General features: G+C 37.0%; 1 protein-coding gene across 1 annotated transcript in view; it reads left to right on the forward strand.

Annotated features, from left to right (window-relative positions):
* Positions 1-22,026, forward strand: part of GPR158 (G protein-coupled receptor 158) — a 426,015-nt gene that overhangs the window by 240,640 nt on the left and 163,349 nt on the right. The gene's annotated exons all lie outside the window — the stretch shown is intronic.

The raw sequence follows: 22,026 nt of genomic DNA on the forward strand, positions 1-22,026 counted from the left end.
GTTGCAAATGGCAAGATTTCATTGTTTTTGATTGCTGAGTAAAACTCCATTGTGTGTGTGTGTGTGTGTGTGTGTGTGTGTGTGTGTGTGTGTACACAGGTTCAGGTTCATTTTTCTGCATGTCACTGTCCAGTTTTCCCAGCACCACTTGCTCAAGAGACTGTCTTTATTTCATTGGATATTCTTTCCTGCTTTGTCAAAGATTAGTTGTCCATATGTTTGTGGGTCCACTTCTGGGTTCTCTCTTCTGTTCCATTGATCTAAGTGTCTGGTTTTGTGCCAGTACCATACTGCCTTGATGATTACAGCTTTGTAATACAGCTTGAAGTCTGGGATTGTGATGCCTCCTGTTTTGGTTTTCTTTTTCAAGGTTGCTTTGGCTATTCGGGGTCTTTTCTGGTTCCATACAAATTTTAGGATTGTTCTAGCTCTGTGAAGAATGCTGGTGTTGTTTGAAATTGAATATGTAGATCGCTTTGGGTAGTATTGACATGTCAACAATATTTGTTCTTCCTATCCAGGAACATGGAATCTTTTTCCATTTTTTTGTGTCTTCTTCAATTTCTTTCATAAGCTTTCTATGGTTTTCAGTGTATAGATTTTTCACCTCTTTGCTTAGATTTATTCCTAGGTATTTATGGTTTTTGGTGCAATTGTAAATGGGATCGAGTCCTTGATTTCTATTTCTGCTGCTTCATTGTTGGTGTATGGGAATGCAACCGATTTCTGTGCATTGATTTTATATCCTGCAGCTTTGCTGAATTCATGGGTCAGTTCTAGCAGTTTTTTGGTGGAATATTTTGGGTTTTCCATATAGAGTATCATGTCATCTGTGAAGAGTGAAAGTTTGACCTCCTCCTGGCCAATATGGATGCCTTGTATTTCTTTGTATTGTCTGATTGCTGAGGCTAAGACTTCCAATACTGTGTTGAATAACAGTGATGACAGTGGACATCCCTGTCTTGTTCCTAACCGTAGGGGGAAAGCTCTCAGTTTTTCCAGATTAAGGATGATATTAGCATTGGGTCTTTCACAGATGGCTTTTATGATCTTGAGGTATGATCCTTCTCTCCCTAGTTTCTTGTGGCTTTATATCAAGAAAGGATGCTGTATTTTGTCAAATGTTTTCTCTGCATCTATTGAGAGGATCATGTGGTTCTTGTCCTTTCTTTTATTTATGTGATGAATCACATTGATTGTTTTGTGGATATTGAGCCAGCCCTGAATCCCAGGTATAGATCCCACTTGGTCATGGTGAATAATTTTTTTAATGTATTGTTGGATCCGGTTGGCTAATATCTTGTTGAGGATTTTTGCATCCATGTTCATCAGGGAAATTGGTCTATAGTTCTCCTTTTTAGTGGGGTCTTTGTCTGGTTTTGGAATCAAGGTAATGATGGCTTCATAGAAAGAGTTTGGAAATTTTCCTTCCATTTCTAGTTTTGGGGACAGCTTCAAGAGAATAGGTGTTAACTCTTTCTTAATGTTTGGTAGAATTCCCATGGAAAGCCAGCTGGTCCTGGACTCTTGTTTTTTGACAGATTTTTGATTACTAATTCGATTTCTTTACTGGTTATGGGTCTGCTCAAGTTTTCTATTTCCTCCTGTTTCAGCTTTGGTAGTTTAAATGTTTATAGGAATTTGTCCATTTCTTCTGGATTGCCCATTATATTGGCATATTATTGCTCATAATATTCTCTTATTATTGTTTTTATTTCAGCTGTGTTGGTTGTGATCTCTTTCATTCTTGATTTATTTATTTGAGTCCTTTCCTTTTTCTTATTCATCAAACTGGCTAGTGATTTATTAGTTTTTTTAATTGTTTCAAAGACCCAACATCTGGTTTCATTGATCTGTTCTGTTTTGTTTGGTTTCAATAGCATTGATTTCTGCTCTAATTTTCATTATTTCCGGTCTTCTGCTGGTTTGGGGCTTTTTTTGCTGTTATTTTTCCAGCTCTTTAAGGTGTCAGGTTAGGTTGTGGATCTGAGACCTTTCTTCCTTCTTTAGGAAGACCTGGATTGCTATAGACTTTCCTCTTATGACTGCCTTTGCTGTGTCCCAGAGGTTTTGGGCTGTGGTGTTATCATTTTCATTGGCTTCCATGTGCTTTTTAATTTCCTCTTTAACTTCTTGGTTAGCCCGTTCATTCTTTAGTAGGATGTTCTTTAGCCTCCAAGTATTTGTTACCTTTCCACATTTTTTCTTGTGGTTGATTTTGAGTTTCATAGTGTTGTGATCTGAAAATATGCACGGTATGATCTTGATCTTTTTGTACTTGTTGAGGGCTGGTTTGTGTCCCAGTATGTGATCTACTCTGGAGAATGTTCCATGTGCACTGGAGAAGAATTCCACTGCTTTAGGATGAAATGTTCTGAATGTATCTGTTAAGTCCATCTTGTCCAGTGTGTTGTTCAGAGCCATTGTTTTCTTGTTGATTTTCTGATTAGATGATCTGTCCATGCTGTAAGTGGGGTTTTAAAGTCCCCTACTATTATGGTATTATTCTCAATGAGTTTCTTTATGTTTTATGATTAATTGATTTATATATTTGCATGCTATCACATTTGGAGCATAAATGTTTACAATTGTTAGGTCTTCTTGGTGGATATACCTCTTAATTATAATATAAAGCCCTTCTTCATCCCTTGTTACAGTCTTTATTTTAAAGTCTAGATTGTCTGATGTAAGTACGGCTACTCTGGCTTTCTATTGTTGAAAATTAGTATGATAGATGGTTCTCTATCCCCTTACTTTCAATCTGAAAGTGTCTTTAGGTCTAAAGTGGGTCTCTTATAAACAGCATATAGATAGATCTTGTTTTCTTATCCATTCTGTTCCCCTATGTCTTTTGAATGGATGATTTACTCCATTGACGTTTAGAGTGAGTAGTGAAAGATATTAATTTATTGCCATTGTGATGCTTGTAGAGTTGGAGTTTCTGGTGGTGTTCTCTCGTCCTTTCTAGTCTTTTTTGCTTTGGTATCTATCTATCTATCTATCTATCTATCTACCTACCTACCTACCTTTCCTTCCCTCAGAGAATCTCCTTTAAAATTTCTTGCAGGGCTGGTTTAGCGGTCACAAACTCCTTTAATTTTTGTTTGGGAAACTTTTAATCTCTCCTTCTACTTTGAATGACAGACTTGCTGGATAAAGAATTCTTGGTTGCATATTTTTCTGATTCAGCACATTGAATATATCCTGCCCCTCTTTTCTTGCCTGCCCAGTTTCTATGGATAGGTCTGCTGCAAATCTGATCTGTCTTCCCTTGTAGGTTAAGGATTTTTTTTCCCTTGCTGCTCTCATGATTCTTTCCTTGCCTGAGTATTTTGTGAGTTTGACTGTGATATGCCTTGTTGATGGTCAGTTTTGTTGAATCTAATGGGAGTTCTCTGTGCTTCCTGGATTTTGATGTCTGTATCTTTCCCCAGGTTAGGAAAGTTTTCTGCTATGATTTGCTCACATAACCCATCTACTCCTTTTTCTCTCTCTTCATCTTCTGGGACCCCTATGATTCTGTTATTGTTCCTCTTTAACGAGTCACTGATTTCTATAACTCTTAAATCTTGCTCTTTTGCCTTAGTCTCCCTCCTTCTTTCTGCTTCATTTTTCTCCATAAGTTTATCCTCTATATCGCTGATTCACTGCTCTGCCTCATCCATTCTTGCTGGCATGGCATCCATCCGTGATTGCAGCTCAGTGATAGCATTTTTTTATTTCACCCTGACTAGCTTTTACTTCTTATCTCCACAGAAGGGATTCTAATCTATTTTTGACTCCAGCTAGTATTCTTATTATCGTGAGTGTAAATTCTGGTTCAGACATCTTGCTTGTATCTGTGTTGATTAAGTCCCTGGCTGTCATTTCTTCCTGCTCTTTCTTTTGGGGTGAATTCCTTCCTTTTGTCAGTTTGAAGGAAGAAAAGGAATGAATTAGGTAAAAAAATTTTTAATTAAAAAAAATTAAAATTAAAAAATTAAAAACAACACACACACACACACACACACAAATCAAATATATGATGCTAGATCCTAGGTGTGTTTTGGTCTCGGTGTTGAAAGGGGCTTGATAAGTTAGAGGAAAAAAATGGGAAAAAAAAAAAGGAAAACATTTGAAAATTTGAAAAAATGATCACAATGAAATAAAACAAAATGAAATGATGGAAGTAAAATAGAATTTGAAAAATTTACGAAAACGTAAAAAAGAAAAAATTAAAGAAAAACATTTTTTAGGAAAAACATTTTTAATAAAAATTGAGAATAAAAATAAATTTTTTCTCTTTCTGTATTCAAGAAAAAGAAAAGAAAAAGAAAAAAAATTGAATATGTGGACCAGTGAGCAGAGTGAAATACGAGTGAAATTACATCATTTTCCTCTAAGATTCAAACTATGAAGCACTTTATAGTCCGTGAACTAAGCAGGCAGGGAGACTTGTGGTGTTCCTGAGAGCAAGGTTGGCCCAGTTGGGTGGGGCTTAGTGTAATGGCTCTGTTCTCCACTAGATGGCACTGCTTAGCTTACTGGGGTAGATTGTTGTGGTGCTGGTAGGTGTGTATGCGCATTCGCTGGAAGGGTGAAAGTGGTGTCACCCAGCCACCCAGTCTCAAGTATTGGAACTCTGTTCTCCTGGATCAGCAATCACACGCTGGTCCTTTGTCTCTGGCTTCTGTCCACTTCCTGCTTTTACACTGTCGGTGATCAAGCAGTCAGGTTGCCAGGTGGCACCTCCTTCCTGAGTTTTATATCACATGCGGCTGTGTTTCCAACCCCTCACTTCTGAGGGACTGCGGCTTTGTCCCATTCTGCCCCTCTGCATGAGGGTCTCACCAAGCAATGGCTCGGTTCCAGTCGCACCCAGGAATATTTGTGGCACCATGCTGCTGCCGATGCCTAGAGACTGTGCCTCGGTGCCAGCCCACCCCAGAAAAAGTTCATGTGATCGTGTAGCAGCAGCATTTCAGGGATTATGGTAAATTTCAATACAAATCTAGCACTAGGCTTCACCCTTAATGACCTTGTTCCAGCACCAGCTAATGTGATTATTCTCCGGGGTCCACTGGGGCCTTTGCTTGTGGTGGGGCCACACAACCTCTACCACATATGCTCCCAGCAGAGGAACTGCCTCTCCCCTTGTGGCCCGAGGGACCCCCCAGACTTCACTGTGCTCTTGGGGATTTGCCCTTCTCACCAGAGACCTGCCAGGTATCGAGCTGTGGAGTTTCAGACTCTGCACTTCCCCTGTTTATAGAGTCTTAATGGAATTTAAACCTTCTCCTTTCTCCCTTTTTATTTCAGTCCCTGCAGCTGTTTCCACTTTTCCACTTTCTCTCCCAGCTGCTTTTGGTGGGGGGGGGGGGTGCTTTTCCTGTACTCTCCCTACATCTCCATCCTCTCTCCACAAGCAAAAACAGCTCCCTGCCCTCTGCGGCTTCTTTCTCCCCCACCTCACCTCTCTGCAGTGTGTACCTGCTGAGTTCTGTGGTTCAGGTTGTGAAGATTGTTTTGTTAATCCTCAAATTTGTTTTCTAGGTATGCAGGATGGTTTAGTGTTGATCTGGCTGTATTTCATAGATGCGAGACACAAAAAACTCCCATGCTGTCCCACCATCTTGGCTCCTCTCTGTGCTAAAGTTTTAATGTTTAAATATAGCTTAGGTAAATCAATTCTGTAGAGGCATCACAAATGTGATCCTGATACCCTGTTCTTTGCTATTTAATGTAATGCAAGGATACCTTTAGAATATCTAGATTAGAGTTAGCCAGTGTGCATCACACATGCCATCACTACAAGGCAGTGATAGACATATTTGGTCTTCTTTCCCATTTGATCCAGAATTAGCCTCAGATCCCCTCTCATCAAGCAGGACTCTAAGCAGGTTCTCTGCATGAAATTTCTTCACCATCCTGGATCTAGAAAAATGGGAGGACTGTACCTTCATCACATAAACATTCTGAAGTGTTGTTGGTTCCTGAGTTTTCAAAAGGTATTCACTGGGCGACCCCAAGTATGAGGTGTGAAGATTGGATGGCAGCTTCTTCTTCATATTTCTGTTGAGTGGGAAGCTATGGGCTGTAATATAATAGTGAGACAAGCTGGTGACGGAAGTGATACGCAGTAATGATGGCTAAGGCATCTACTCAGACATGCACCTATAAAGAGGTTAGAATCTGAGACTTATGCTCGTTTTCCTGTTTCTCCAGCATGTGAACCATATTATTTCTTCCAGTTCCACCAGAATTTATAGTATATAGCATCTTAAATGTTTTTAGTATAGAAACTACATTTCATTATGGATCTATTAGAAATGGACCATTTGTGAACTTAGGCATCTTTTTTTAATTAGACTATTTCTGTGAAGTGACAAATAACCACATTCACAGATCGAAAATAGAAACAGTGATGGCAGCATCAAATCCAACAGCTGATCCTGTATATCAGACATCATGCAAATGTACTGTAATGGTAACAGAAAACAGTTCTCTGTTCTAAAATGAAATATTAGGAGACATGAGATGATAGAGAAATTTGCCTTTAGTTTCACTGCTTCTCCCAGGAAGCCTAATTATAGGTTCATTTAGTTAAATGAGGTTTACCCATGCCAAAAATACCAACTCTGCAGTTACATACCAATAATCATTGATTGAAGGTTGGTTTAACGTTTTATCATTTGGAACAGCACAAACTAGATTCCATTATATTTTTAGGTGAGGTTTGTAGTAGGATACCACAAAGAGCAAATTCAATTTTACTCTGCACAAACATTTAGAAAACTAATTATGTACATTTGTCCTTGTGCCCTTGGTTAAAGATTAAATCTGTCAACAAATTGAATGATTTTGACCCTAGTGAGATCTAAAACAGCAATTTTAACACAGTAGTTTAAAGATGCTGCATATTGGGGCACCTGGGTGGCTCAGTTTGTTAAGCGTTGGACTGTTGATTTCAGCTCAGGTCATGATCTCATGGTTTGTGAGCTCATGCCCCGTGTCAGGCTCTGCACTGACCATGCTGACTGAGCCTACTTGGGATTCTTTCTCTCTCTGCCCCTTTTTCTCTCTCAAAAATAAATAAATTAAATTTAAAAAAAGACACTGCATGTTAAATATTTTAAAATTATTTCTACATGGTTTTAAATGTTTGTTTTTGAAGGAGAGAGAGAGACAGAGCATGAGTGGGTGAGGGACAGAGAGAGAGGGAGACACAGAATCTCAATCAGGCTCCAGGTTCTGAGCTGTCAGCAGAGCCGGATGTGGGGTTCTAACTCACCAGCCATGAGATCATGACCTGAGCTGAAGTCGGTTGCTTGACCGACTGAGTCACCCAGGTGCGCCCTTCTACAGTTTTAAACAAATAATTTGACAAGTAACATATTTTTCTATTAGCTATTCTGAAGACAGAGTATGGTTCCTTAAAGCTTAATAATGTCAAGTGTTAGCACAATTTATTTCCAAGTGAAAAATATGGAGGAGAAAAGATACACTGGAAGGAACAGCAGCATATTCCACTTCTGAAAAAAAAAATTGTTTGCTTGATTTATTCTTAGTAAATTTTAGCATGGTTTGTTTGAGCTTAGTAGCTTGGGGGGAAAAAGTGATAGTCATTTTTTAAAAGCGAACAAACTGTGGTTTGTGTTTTCCCTTATATTGCTGTAGTAGTTATTTTTCTTTAATTAGCAATTAATTGACAAGGGATTTTATAGCTGCACATTTTTGGTTTGGAAAATTAGATGCTTTTAATATAGAGTGTGACTGATTTGTTAATGAAATTCTATTAGGCTAATTATGATGTTCTAATGCCTATGTTGGTGAAATAAAGGAAGATGTATTACTTTTTTATTGTGGTAAATATACATAACATGTAATTTACCATTTTTACGCTTGCAATTCAGTGGCATTAAATACATTCACATCGCTGTGCATCACTATCTGCTCCAGAACTTTTTCATCATTCCAACTGGACTCTGTCCCTCCTGGTAACCTCTCTTCTACTTTCTGCCTCTCCAAATTTGTCTTTTGAAAGTATCTAATATAAATGGAATCATACACTGTTTGTCCTTTCCTATCTGGCTTATTTCACTTAGCATAATGTCTTAAAGGCTTATCCATATTGGAGCATGTATCAGAGCTTTGTTCCTTTTTACTGCAAATAATATTCCATTATATGTATTTGCCACATTTTGTTCTATCAGTTCTTCTGTTGATGTACATTTGGGTTTTTTTTTCACCTTTTGGCTAATGTAAATAATACTACCATGATCATTGGTGTACAAGTATTTGTTTGAGTCGCTGATTTCAATTCTTTGGATGTAACCTAGGAATGGAATTACTGAATCATATGATCATTCTGTGTCTACCTTTTAGAGGAAACACCAAACTTTTCCACAGAGGCTGTAGCATTTGATATTTCACCAATAATTCATGAGGGTTCTAATTCCTTCACGTCTTTACCATCACTTGTTATTTTGTTTACTTTTTTAATAATAGCCATCTAATGAATGAGAGTGCTATCTCATTGTGGTTTTGATGTGCATTTTCCTAAAGATTAGTGACTATTGAGCATCTTTTCATGTGTTTATTGACTATTTGTATATATTCCTTGCAAAAATGTTTATTCAGGTCTTCTGTTAACTTATGAATCCAGTTGTTTGGTTTTTCATTGTTAAGTTGTAAGAGTTCTTTATATATTCTGAATATTAATCACTTATCAGATATAGGATTTACAAATATTTTGTCATTCTGTGGGCTGTTATTTCACTCTCTTGAAAGTATCCTTTGATACCCAAAAGTTTTTAATTTTGATAAAATTCAATTTACCTGTGCTTTCTCTTGTTGCCTATGTTTTTGGTCTCATATCTGAGAAATCATTCCCGAAGCCAATGTCATGAAGCTTTTCCTTTATATTTTTTTCTAGAAGTTTTAGAGTTTTAGGACTTACATTTAGATCTTCATTCTATTTTGAGCTAATTTTTGTGTATATTGTAAAGTCAGGATTCAATTTTATTCTTTTGCATGAGATTACCTGGTTTTTCCCAGCACCATTTGTTGAAGACATTTCCCTATTGCCTGGTCTTGGCACCTTTATCAAAGATCAGTTGACTATATACATGAAGGTCTATTTTGGGGGTCTCTCTTCTGTTCCATTGACCTATGCCTTGATACCAGTGCAACACTGTTTTGATTACTGTAACTTTGTAGCAACTTTTAAAATTAGGAAGTGTGAGTCCTCTAACTTTGTTCTTCTTTTCAAGATTATTTTGGCTATTTGGGAGCCCTTGACATTTCAAATGAATTTCTACGTTTTCCAAAACACCATCAGATCTTGAATAGGAATGCACTGAATCTGTAGATCCCTTGGGTGCTATTGCCATCTTAACAATATTCGGTCTTCTGATCCATGAACACAGAATGTCTTTCTACTTATTTATGTCTTCTTTCATTTCTTTCAGCACCGTTTTGTCGTTTTCAGTGTGCAACTCTTTTGTCTACTTGGCTAAATTTAAGTATTGTGATATATCACTTTTTACAAATAGATTTTGTGATTTGTACCATCCTTCAATTAAATGTGTATACTTCCACAGGTTATCTTTCATAGTCCCAGTCAATCATCTCTAAAATTTTCCTTTTATAATTAGTAATATTATAATAGTAATTATAATTAGTAATATTCCACTTTCATGCCTTTCATTTCCTTTGCTTTTTATGGAAGAGAGGTACAGCATAATACATGAAAAGAGGTAGAATTGTTGGAAGCCAAGAACTGGTACCTTCATTGCAGCTGTAGAGGGACTATAGAAGATGCATACTGATTTACAAAATTGTTTTCTTAAACTTCATTCTGATATTAGTCCATTACTACTACCCAACATAGGATGATGTTATTTATTTCTGTATATTTATGATATATGATATTTTCCTTAATTTCTGTTTTCCTAAGGATGACAAGGTTGATCTTAAATTTATTAGGTATTTTAATTCTATGGAACTAATAAAATATCACCCAATATCATAATTATAGTATTTTCCCTCCCCATTATTGAATATATATAAGAAATTTAGCACTTTTATTTTTCCTCATCTCCTCCTTCCCATTTTATTAACATGCAATCTGTGGTTAGTTTCCATCTGTTTTCAATAAGAGCCATCATGTGTTTCAAAGGGAAAACAATTCCTTAACATATTTTGGCTTTTGCTGCAGTTAAATCGATTGTTTAGACTTCTTCCTGTATGTTTATATGGTTTAATTGCTCACTATATATATTTCCAGTTGTGCTTTCTTGCCTTTGAGTTCTGACTTTTGGCCAATCTTTCCTCATTATGAAATATACGTATCTTAATGTGGTTTGTTTCAAAAAGGGTAGTTCTATACCTATGTCATATCTGACCTCCCTACCCCCACCAACTGTGGCTTTTTACATGACAACACCTTGGCTAGGGCAGAAATGGGGGGTTACTTTCTTTTTCTTTCAAAACTCTATTATCGCTGCTTCATTTATGCTTCAAAAAGAAGCATTGTGGGCAATTTCCAGGATGGCCCAGTTTTTGTCCTTTATGGAGCAAAACTTCTCGTCTGAATACGTATTAACTTCTTTACTTACTTTTACCATCATGATATGGTTCTTTTTTCATTGAGGTTGCAAAAAATGAAATCTATACTCTCAAACTTCAGATCAAGTTTTTTGGTTTTTTGATACTAAGAAGGCTCCCATGTGTTAGTTCTTATTTTATCTCTTCTTCTCTAGTTCCAGGCTTCTCTTTGAAGACCTCTTATTAAGTATAGGTTGGATCTCAAGGCTTGCTTTCTTTTTTTTTTTTTAATATTCTCACTGATGTGTTTGAAGGATTTCCCATCTCGAGATGCTTTTGTTTGTCTTCTATTTCATTCTTTCCATTTTTAGCACCTTCCAACCTGCTGTCCCCCATCTACAGGATATTATAAAATTCAGATATTCAAGATATTATAAAATTCTGTTTCTTTTTTTTGCTATCAATCTATTTCAGAGATATTTCCTCAAAAATGACAAATTTATCCTTTTCAGTTGAACTTATTTGGATTGTTTATTCTTATCTTCTATAGTATTAGCCTATAGTCAAAAGGAGGAGGAGCAGAGTAACTTCAAAACCCAGATTTAAGTTAAAGGGAAATAGACAGTTAGTAGTTAGAGATTCAGCAAAGGGCTTGAGGGGTTGGGAAGGAGCCTAAAGCATCCTATTAGTGAAATTCGGAGCACTTACTCTTTGGACTGCTGATAAGGAAAAATCACTTTGAAGGGAAACTCATGTATCTCCTGACACCTCGCCCACCTCTCCCCACACTGTTTTCAAGTTTGTTTTGTTCTCTGTACACTCATTTATACTGCCACTAATCCACTGAGTGCTGAGGGAATGACAAAGAATTTGATTTTTCAGAATTGGTCACTGGTCGGACTGTAATATTTTTTTTCAGTCAGTATTGTAGTTACCTACTTACTGTTTACTGTTACGTTGACATCATTCACTGATGGTTCACACTGCGAAGATAGATTTTTTTTTCATTTGTATAATCTTAAAATCATATCAGTTTTGGAAAGGGAAAGAGAGGAATTTGCCTGATACATCTTGCCCACCCTGCTATCTTACCAGGAATACCTATATTCTTTGGGATTTTATTCAGTCATAGACTCTTGGAATTTATATGAATTCTTTCTTGTGAGTTTTGCAGATTTTGTATTCAACTTGCATATTTGTTCAACCTCATAATATATTTAATATTAGTACTTTTCTTAAAGTAATATTTACTTTAATATATATGTTTCCATTTAACCTAGCTGCCAGTGCAGGACTGATTGTGTAAGCTCGAGTTCATAGTTGTTGTGCATTTAAACATGACTGGTTATGTTCCTACAATTACTTTATCTAAGCTTTCGTATACAACATAAAACAAATAAGAATATTGTTTTATAGACTTGCCTCTTACTAAAACACAGATGGGTTGGAACATATTTCACTTACAGAACAGAATTTAGAATATTTTCAAATTACCTTCATTAATAAATTATGTTGGATTATTTTATTCACTTACTTCACTGATAGGACGTGTTTGAAGAAGAAATAAATTTATAGGCAATATAGCCAAACAACATTAAGTTAATTGTAAAGAGGAAATACGAGTCTTTATAAAATACTTAATTTCCAATTGAAAGGCACTCTAATTATATTCAAAATCAATGTATTTAATATCTATTTTTTGTGACCTAGGAGTCAAAGGACTGTTCTGCTGCTATTTGTCCTTTTATTTATCCTTTGTCTTTAAAATGGTAAATTTGATGAGGTAATTTCCAAGCACTAAGATTCTATGATTCTTTGAATCTGGGAGACTCACATTCTTAATTTGATATACTAATTGTATAGAAAGATTATCTGTAACCTGCTGAGGCCATCATTCCTCTAGCTAACAGATTGTGGACATAGGTGTCATCGTCCCTGGACTTAGAGAACTCAGTGGGTCCAAGAGTTTGGAAAACAGTAACAAAACAACAACAGTATATGAACTCTGGAATACAACCTGACTGATGTAGTAAGCAGTGTAGGGGAGTATTGAATCTACAAATAGGAATCATTTCATACCAGCTAACGTGAGATGAATGTTTTTATGACTATGTGTGTATATGGACTCATTCACTGAAGGAATTTCTGGGCCATTCCAAGAGTTACTAAAAAAGAAAGTATCACAACTTTTAATCCTGTAGTTTTGTCCTTACAGGGGGTAAGAAGATAAGAACTAAGCAAAGCATATATCATTTAAAATAAAATATTTGATTCTGTAACATGATGCCTGATAGCATTTGTGTAATTTTTCCTCCCATGAAATATGTTTAAACATATGTATGAAGAAACCTGAAGTGCTAGACTTGAAAACTGGAGAAATATATAACTTTCAAATGGTCTTCTTCAAGTTATAAGAAGTCTGAGTAGGGCCAGCCCCAGCATTAAAAGTAGGTGCAGGGCAGAGTGTGATCAAGGAAGTGTGGGCTAAGCATCCCTGTTCCAAACATCAAGGCCAATGTCCCCAAGGTGTTAGGGCTTCACTTATTTTGGTCCTGAAAGCTTTCCAGTCTTTAAGGGCTTCCTATTTAAAATGCAGGTACTGTGTAAGTAGGACTCGTTGTCATGCTAATGAGGAGGGGAACTTGAGCTAAAACCTGATTGCCCCCTCCCTTCAGTTTATTGGAGCACTGTGTTAAAAAAGATTCTGAGGCAGCTAATGGATTTATTCTGAAAGGTAGTTACTGGCTAGCATTAGCAGCCCTAGATGTTAGCAGGGAAACAGATGACAGGCTCACCACATTATTTGCCACTTCTCTAGGAGTGTCGGGCTCAGAGAAAATAATGAGAAAAGAAAAACTATCAACTTAGGATATGAGAGGACCTTTGCAATAATAATGGCCATGAAACTATTTTGTCTAGGGATAGCCCACCTCTTGAAGAATTATATCAAAATTCAGGGTTTCTGCAGATGATGAACTGCTACGTTTATCCAAGGTATAATGGATTTACTAGGAGTTATCCTATTCCATAATTTACTAGCCAGTTCTAAGGCATTTTGAACTTGATGCAGTCTGAAGTGTACTTCGACAGGTGCCTTTCCCTAAGTATTTAAAAGTAAGTGTATTTCAAATAAAATGTAATGCTTTCAATTCTTACTCATTTTTACTTCTCTTCTGACAAATATATGTGGTATATTTTAATAAAAGGACCAGAAATTTGATCTTAAAAAATCACGGTCTCCATCCCAGCACACAGTATTTATCCCCCCAACGTATTTTGTTGACACAAAAATATTTTATGAGCTCTGAGTGGAGCATAGTCCCTAAGCTCAAATTTAGAGTTTCATCTCTTTTCTTCCTCTAGTTACTTAGGAAATTATTTAGTTCACTTGTAGGTTACCTTTCCTTAAAGCTACTTTTATTAGTGATCAGGAATGTCTACTTTTTCTGGCTTTCGAATTGTAAAGAGTGAGCTTTAGAAATAAGTATAACATTTAAACAATTAAAAAAAAAGTAAAAGGCAAATTAGGAAAAAAGTGTTTTGGTATACTATGGTCGTAAAGTATTCACATTCTTAATATAAAAACAAAACGCTCTTAGAAATCAGTAAGAAATAGAAGAATATCCAATTGAAAAATAGGCAAAGAACACACATAAGCAATTTGTAAAAACAACAACAGTATAAAAATGCATTCTCTATATTCATGAGTAATTACAAAATTAAAATTAAAGCAAAGACATGTACTTTTATAATAATAATAATGCTCTGTGTTGGTGAGATGTTAGGGTCTAGGTGCTCCCATCCATTGCTGAGAGTTGTGTACATTGGTAGAAACTTCTGGATAAAATTTGGGATTGTTTAATAAACTTAAGAACTCATAGTAGTTTTACTTCCAGAAGACTTCACTAAAGGAATCATATGTATGCACATAAGAATTTACAAATCTATTAATATGTGTATGTATGTTTATCAAATCAGTATAATATAAACAACCTGGGAACAATTAAGTTTTGAAAATTGGACTGTGGTATCCATGCACTTCAATATGTGGCCCATAAAAGTGATCTTTTAGAATACTAAGTGATAGGAGAAAATGGTTTTAATATAGTTATTTAATCATAACCTTCTCCACCACATTTTCACCATTTATTAAAGTTTTATTTTAGCATTTTCCATTTTATAGGGCAACTGGTAGGCCCAGTTGATTAAGCATCTGACTCTTGATTTTGGCTCTGGTCATAATCTTGGGGTTTGTGAGTTCGAGCCCCACATCAGGCTCTCTACTGTCAGCATGGAGCCCACTTCAGATCCTCTGTCCCACTCTCTCTTTCCCTCCCCTACTGGTTCTCTCTCTGTCTCTGTCTCTCTCTAAAAAATAATAAATAAATAAATAAAAACTTCAGCATTTTCCATTTTTTATTTTTCCTCGTTTTTTCTTATGCCATCCCTCTCTGCCTCCCTCCCTCCATTCCTTTCTTCCGTTTATCATCCATCGGCTGAGCATCTACTGAATGCTTGGAACTATTAACCATCCTGGGAGTATAACGCTAAACAGGACAAATAAAATCTGCCTTTGAGGAGTTGGCATTTGACACTGGAGATAGGTAATACAAGAAATAAAGAAGAATGTATCAGGTGGTAGTAAGTGCTGTGATCAAAATGAAATAGTGTAACATCATAGGTATGAATTTGGAGCTATAGAATTCTTATAGCCACCATGTAAGTAGATATCTTCATTTTATGTTTGAGTAAACCAAATCATAAAGAATTTAAGAAACCAGTCTACTGTTACTTGGAGAAGCTAGGGTTAACATTCAGCTCTGTTTGACTTTATAACTCATGATAGTTCTTAGCTACTGTGCTAAACTATCTGTCCTATGGTTACAACACAATTTTATCTTAAAATCTAATAAGTAGACCCAGCCAACACTGACCACATTGTAATAATCCAAATTCTAGGCCTGCACACATTCTTTTTTCCAAATTCCCTTATTCCCCATCAAAACTTATATGTCTTACGCTTCACTCTTGCCATGGCTTACTAGTTAACTAAATGAACTTCTTGTGTGGCACTATTTTTATGGCTTTATATGTTCCTTGGCTCTGCTCATTTGAGTTACCAGACAGTTTTACATTCTAATGGCATCATTTAGTACTTTAACCCAAGGAGAAACTCATACTTAATGATTTAGGGCTGTGTGTGTGTGTGTGTGTGTGAATGCAAATGTGAATATATGTTATGTGCATATCGGGGTGGTTGGTGGTAAGGGTAAACATGGGGAGAAGCAAAAGAGTGGAGAAAAATAGTTTAGCTGAAGGAATCTCTTTTCTTTCTGCGCTTAAGAAATACCATTTAAATAGCCTCCTACTCCATCTGGTGGCAGCAATACTAATTATGAGTTATAAAGAACCAGACTGATTATAACATGTTTGTGTATGCCTTAAGAGACAAAATGCTTAAATGATCAAAGCTTGATTCCTTTTTTGAGGCACTTACATTTACTAATGCATATTTGGATGATAAGGTCAGTTACATATTAAGTATGCTAAAAATAACTCATTAAAAATAGATGTACTAATAAACTGAATTGCTTGCCATTTGAAAAATATTGTGAGGGGCGCCTGGGTGGCTCAGTCGGTTAAGCGTCCGACTTCAGCTCAGGTCACGATCTCACGGTCCCTGAGTTCGAGCCCCGCGTCAGGCTCTGGGCTGATGGCTCAGAGCCTGGAGCCTGCTTCTGATTCTGTGTCTCCCTCTCTCTCTGCCCCTCCCCTGTTCATGCTCTGTCTCTCTCTGTCTCAAAAATAAATAAAAACGTTAAAAAAAATTTTTAAAAAAAGAAAAAAAAAGAAAAATATTGTGAGATGAATCTGGTTTTTTTAATAAATTCCTTAGATCTTCATTTTTAAAGCCATTCAAATATACGTAAAGGATTTTACACAATTATAAATTAGTGTTTTCACTAACTGTTTATTCATGAATATTTAGCTAGGTTTACAAAGGTGATTTTGATACTGGCTTGCCCATGAGAGGTTCACAATGTAGTGGGGGATATAAGGAAATACAGGATGTATATAAAGACATATACTGTAGTGTGTTTTAAGTTCTTGGCAAGACAATAGGGAATAGTGATTAAGGTCACAGACTAAAATCCATCTATGTCTCTGTCCTGGCCTCTTATATAAGAGCTCTTAAACCTTAGGTAAGTTACCAACCTCTCTTTATCTCAGTTTCCTCCTCTATAATATAGGGATAATAATTAATCTAATCTCATAGGGTTGTGGTGAAGATAAAAATATATGGGATGCTTATAAGCTTCTTATAAATTAATGACCTGTGGAAGTGCTCAATAATTGTTAGCTATTAATAGGGCTATGTATAGAATATGATGGTGGCATAAAAATAAGAGTAGTTAGGGGGTGGTCTGGGAGATTTCAGAGAAGTGACACTTGAGAAGAATCTTGAAAAATGAATTTCACTGATCAGAGGGGAGGTAAGAGGGACAGGCTAGGCAGAGAGACATATGTACAAAGACACTGGAGAGCACAAGACACATCCAGAGAAATTCAAATATTTCAGTATGGATCCTGAAAAATCTGGCTAAGCATTTTGGATTTTATCTTATAGGCCATTGAGATGAATTGTTGATCTGGCTAAAGACGTTTGTTAGACATATGGTCATGGAACCACAGAAATAAGTTTGTCAGTCATTCACTCATTCATTCAGTCTTTTTTTGAGGGTGTACTAAGTTCCCAGGCATTCTTTATGGAATGAACAAAACAGGCAGGGTCTGTGATCCTATGAATGGAGTTCATAATCTTGTGGGGTAAAGGTAAGTGAGTAAGTAAGCTAATAAATACCAGAACTGATAAGTGCTATGAAGGAAAGAAACAGAGTGAAGTGAGAAAGGAGAATAAGATTGGAGAGAAGAATGGGGTTGAGGAAAATCTATGCAGATGGGTTGTTTAGGAGGACTACTCTGAGGCAGTGTCATTGTATCTGAGGTCCTAAGGATAAGCAGGAGGAGGAGGCGAAAGAATAGGGACAGGAGAGTTATTCCAGGAAGAGAAAGCCATATCTGGGAAGATGCCAAAGTGTCAAGAAGCTTGCAGTGTTTTAGGAACTGAAGAAAGCCAGAATGGATGGCAAATAGTGGCTGAGAGGGTGAATGGACAGAGATGAGGTCAGAGAGATAGTCAGGTGCCAGCCATGCAGAGTTCTATGGGCCAGAGTGGAGAGTTTTATTTTACTTAAAGTGCAGTCAGCCACTGAAGGATTTGATGCAAGGGAATAAATGATTCCATTTAGGTATTAAACTAATTTCTCTAGCTGCTCTCTGGAGAGCAGATTAGTAAGGGACAAGTGTAAAAGTGGGGAGAAATGATAAGAAGTCTATTGAATTAGTCTAGGTAAGAGATAATGATAGCAGTGGGAATGGAGAAGAGTGGCTAAATCTGAGGTACATTTAAAAATAGAACTGACAGGGCTTGCTGATGAATTTGATGTAAGAAGTGAAGAAAAAAGAAAAATCAAGTTTGATTCCCTCAGTTTTATAGCTTGAGGGACTGGGTTAAGAATAGTACTATCCACTAAAATTAAGAAAATGTGAAACACTGGAAAGAGAATGTTTGAAGATCGGAGGAAGCAAAAATCAAGAGTTCCATTTTGAACGTAAGTTTAACTAGGGTTGCCAAATTTAGCACATAAAAAAACAGGATTCCCAATTACCTTTGTATTTTAGATAAGCGATGAATAGTGGTTTAATATAAGTCTGTGGCAAAGATTGTAAACTAATACTGAAACATTATATATTGTTTATATGAATTATTTAATATGTATTTTATTTTATCTGGCATCCCTAATGGTTAACCCCTCCGTGGGAATCAAAGTGGAGTTGTCAGGTGGGCAGTTAGATGTATGAGTTGGAAGCTGAGTGCAGGGGTTTTAGGCTAGAGCTATAAATTAGGACTCAGAAGCATTAAGACATAGAAATTTAAAACTGTGAGAATAAGTGAGATTCCTCATACAGGAAATGTAAAAAGAAGAGAATGCTTAGCTCTGAGCTCTTCAACAATTCAAAGTAAAATGTAAGAACCCTTTTTGAGTAATTGAGGAGTGACCAAAGAGAATAGAGGGAAGCCAGATCAGTATCAGATTACAAAATCCAAAAGAAGGTAGTATCTAAAAGAAGGAGAGAGTGAACAACTATGGGGAATACTACAGTGAGAAAATAAAATGAGGGGAGAAAAGTGCACTGTGGATTTGGTAACACAGAGGTCACCGGCAACCTTAACAGTATACTTTTATGACTGAGGAATTAGAGAAAGCACACGTTCCTGAAACTTCTAAGAAATCTTATTTGGAAAGACAGCAGGGAAACAGAGTTGGCTGGATGGTGATAGTTAAAACCATGAAAACTTCTGAGCTTTCCCAGGGGAGTGTAAAGAGTAAGAAAAGAAGGCATTTGAAACAGAATCTTAGCAATTTAAAGAAGAAAGAAAGGAGGAAGGGGGACAGAGGAGTGAGATGTATGAGCCAACTCCAATGTAGGAATTTTATGGGAACAAAGAGAAAGTGGCTCAAAAGAGATGGAGTTATTAGCAGTAGTGAATAACACAGAGCAATGAAGAAAAATGAGTGCTAAAACAGCTTATTGTCCCCATGTCACACCGTTTCACTGGAACATAGGTGTTTGGTAGCTGGTAGTCTTAATCTTCAAAATATTATGGATATTTTTAGTCTTTTCCGTATTTAACATCGAGGAAAAGCTTGTCAAACCCAACACAAAATCCTATTGGAATTTTGATTGGGATTGCATTTAACAGAGTTAGAACATTTGTCTAGTCATACAGAGAAAAAATGTTAGATCACTCCCTCACATTTGTAAGAAATCCCAGATGAAAATGCCTCTATGGATTTGATGATTATGAAGGCATTGAAAATTTTGCCTGAGCAGTTTCTGAGCAGTGGTAGTCACAGAAGTCAGAGTGTAGTGGAATCGTAGGTGGATAAGAGAGAGAAAAGCAGAGAATAAATGTACAGCGTTCTTTCCAGGAGCTTGGTTCTAAAGTGAACAGGAAGACGGCATGACCAAATAACCAAAGAGGAAACTCCGGGTTGAGGGAGTTTCATCTTGAAATGTGGGAACATATTTATAAACCATCAGAGAAGGGAGAGAAGAACAGGTTGAAACTTAGGGAAAACATGGAATATTTGTTGAAACAGGGTCGCATGGGCAACAGAAGGGAATAGGATCCTAGGTAGAAGTGGAGATACTCACTTTGGACCAGAGAAAATCTGAATTGTCTCTCAGATGGAGAAACAGTGATGCTGATGAAGCAGATATCAATAATTTGGGGATGAGGCCACAGAGTTGAAGAAATTCTTGCACTTTCTGTCTGAGATTTGGAATAAGGTCATTTACAGAGTGTTCTTGAGTGGAGTGAGCCGGAGACTTGAGGGGACTGTCGAACGTTTGGCATAGCCACTGGAGGGAAAGTAAGGGACGCCCAGGTGCACATAAGAGGATTGCTGAGAACTCAGATCAAATTGGAAAGCACAGGTGTTTCTCTGAAGTTTTGCTGAAAGGAAGGAAAGACAGAGCGTTGAAAAGATAGAAAGTACCAGCATAGGAAGTTATGTTAACTGAATGGTTATCATTCAAGGAAGTACAGACATTTTACAAGAGGCATTTTGCTTTGTGTCCATTTGTTTTCTCTTAAAGAAGATTTACAAAATGTTCACTCTCCAAGTTTCTTAGTGCATTTACAGCATTAATATGTGTGAACATTAATTAATTTTACAGAAGTCCCCAGGAGGGAGAGAAATAACAGTAATTAGCATCTTCAGTTACAAATGGAGAAAATGATGCCTAAAGATACTCCTGAGGTCATAATGCAAACCACTGTTTACTCATAATTAAATGAACAACATCCTCTAAATTCAATGAAAACAGCAATTTTATAAGACGTTAGTGGGAGTGTTACAGTTACGTGTCATCTTGAGTCCTTTCTGTTGTAGGAGCTCAGTGTAGAGTTAGGCCTATCACAGTTAAAACTGAAGTCAGGGAGATATATTTTGTGACTTTCACTTCCTGACACAGCAGGGGTCAGCAAACTATGACCTGTCACCTGCTTTAAAGAAAAATCAAAAGAAGAATGTTTCGTGAGGCGTGAAAATTATATGGAATTTAAACTTCAGTATCCACAAATGAAGTTTGGTTGGAATGCAGCCACACTCGCATATCTTCATGTTGTCTCTGGTTGATTTCACACTACAGTAGCAGACGCGAGTAGTTATGATGGAAGTAGTAAGGTCTGGAAAGTCTAAAATATTTACTAGTTGGTCCTTTACTGAAAAAAGTTGGCTGTCACTTAAAATACACCACCTGCCTGGTCTAGTTTCTATCCCCATAGTGCCTTCCTTATTGCTGCTACACATTCCAGAGCTACTTGTCTTTTTATAAGGAATGCTAAAAATCCTAGACCCAAATGAACAAACGTTCAGTGCTGGAAAGTAAGGTTCAGGTCAGGATGCCTGGATACAGTTTGGCCAGAGGTTACCTTGGCGCCCTTTCATTCTACCGTGAGGTCACTTCTGTCAGCTACAAGGGTGAGTCTGATTCGGAGCATTTGCTAGTTTCTTGACCTGCTGCTCTCTTTGTGACATAATCAGGCCTTTCAGATCCTGAACTTAAAGTTTCAAAACAATTTCCATAGGCAGAATAGTTGAGCAAGGAGATAGGACAGCTAGGCCTCAATCTGTATTTCAAATATAGCTTCCAGGGGCCTACTCCGTTTCTTGGTTCTGAGGTCTGCTGGCCTCGACAAGCATGGCTTAGCTGCCTTGGTCATAATTTTAAATTTTATTTACATTTTTACTCTACTGAACAAAATTTCATTTGGGGGTGAGCTCTTGGGCCACTGCTAATTCATATGCAATTTAACTTTGTCAGTACTTGAAAGATTGATCTTGCTCAACTAGAGTGCAGTTTTGAGACTGCATTTTGAGACTCCTAATAATTTTTCTGTGTCAGCATTTCTCAAACTAGAGGCCAGGCACTATCCCTTAAGGAGATTTCAGAGCTCATTTGTACCCCCTTCCTTCCTTGTATTTGTATCTATGGTGCTTTCTGTCCCTCGGCATTCTCTGTTCACCCAGTTAGAATCACAGGGCTCTCAGGCGACAGGAAGGGTAACCATAACAAGGAGTTATACATTTTTTCCTTCTGCTGGAGATTTTTAGAGATGAGCTGTCATGAAACCAAGGTTCTGTCTTATCTTTGTCTTCCACATCTATAAAAATCATACTCTCCTCCACACACCTATAAATATATAAGTTGGCTTCCTGAGGGCAAAAGGGGACCTGTTCTGGGTGTGTTTTCTTGTCTGCAGCATCTCAGAGTGATAACTTGCTCTGGGGTTTCACTTCAATATTGGATTTTCCTTCAGATTACCTGTCTTGTCTCTCTCTACCACAGATCAGAGGGGAGAAATGG

The sequence above is a fragment of the Panthera onca genome, chromosome B4 (genome assembly GCF_046562875.1).
Source record: "Panthera onca isolate mPanOnc1 chromosome B4, mPanOnc1 haplotype 2, whole genome shotgun sequence".
NCBI classification, from domain to species: Eukaryota; Metazoa; Chordata; class Mammalia; order Carnivora; family Felidae; genus Panthera; species Panthera onca.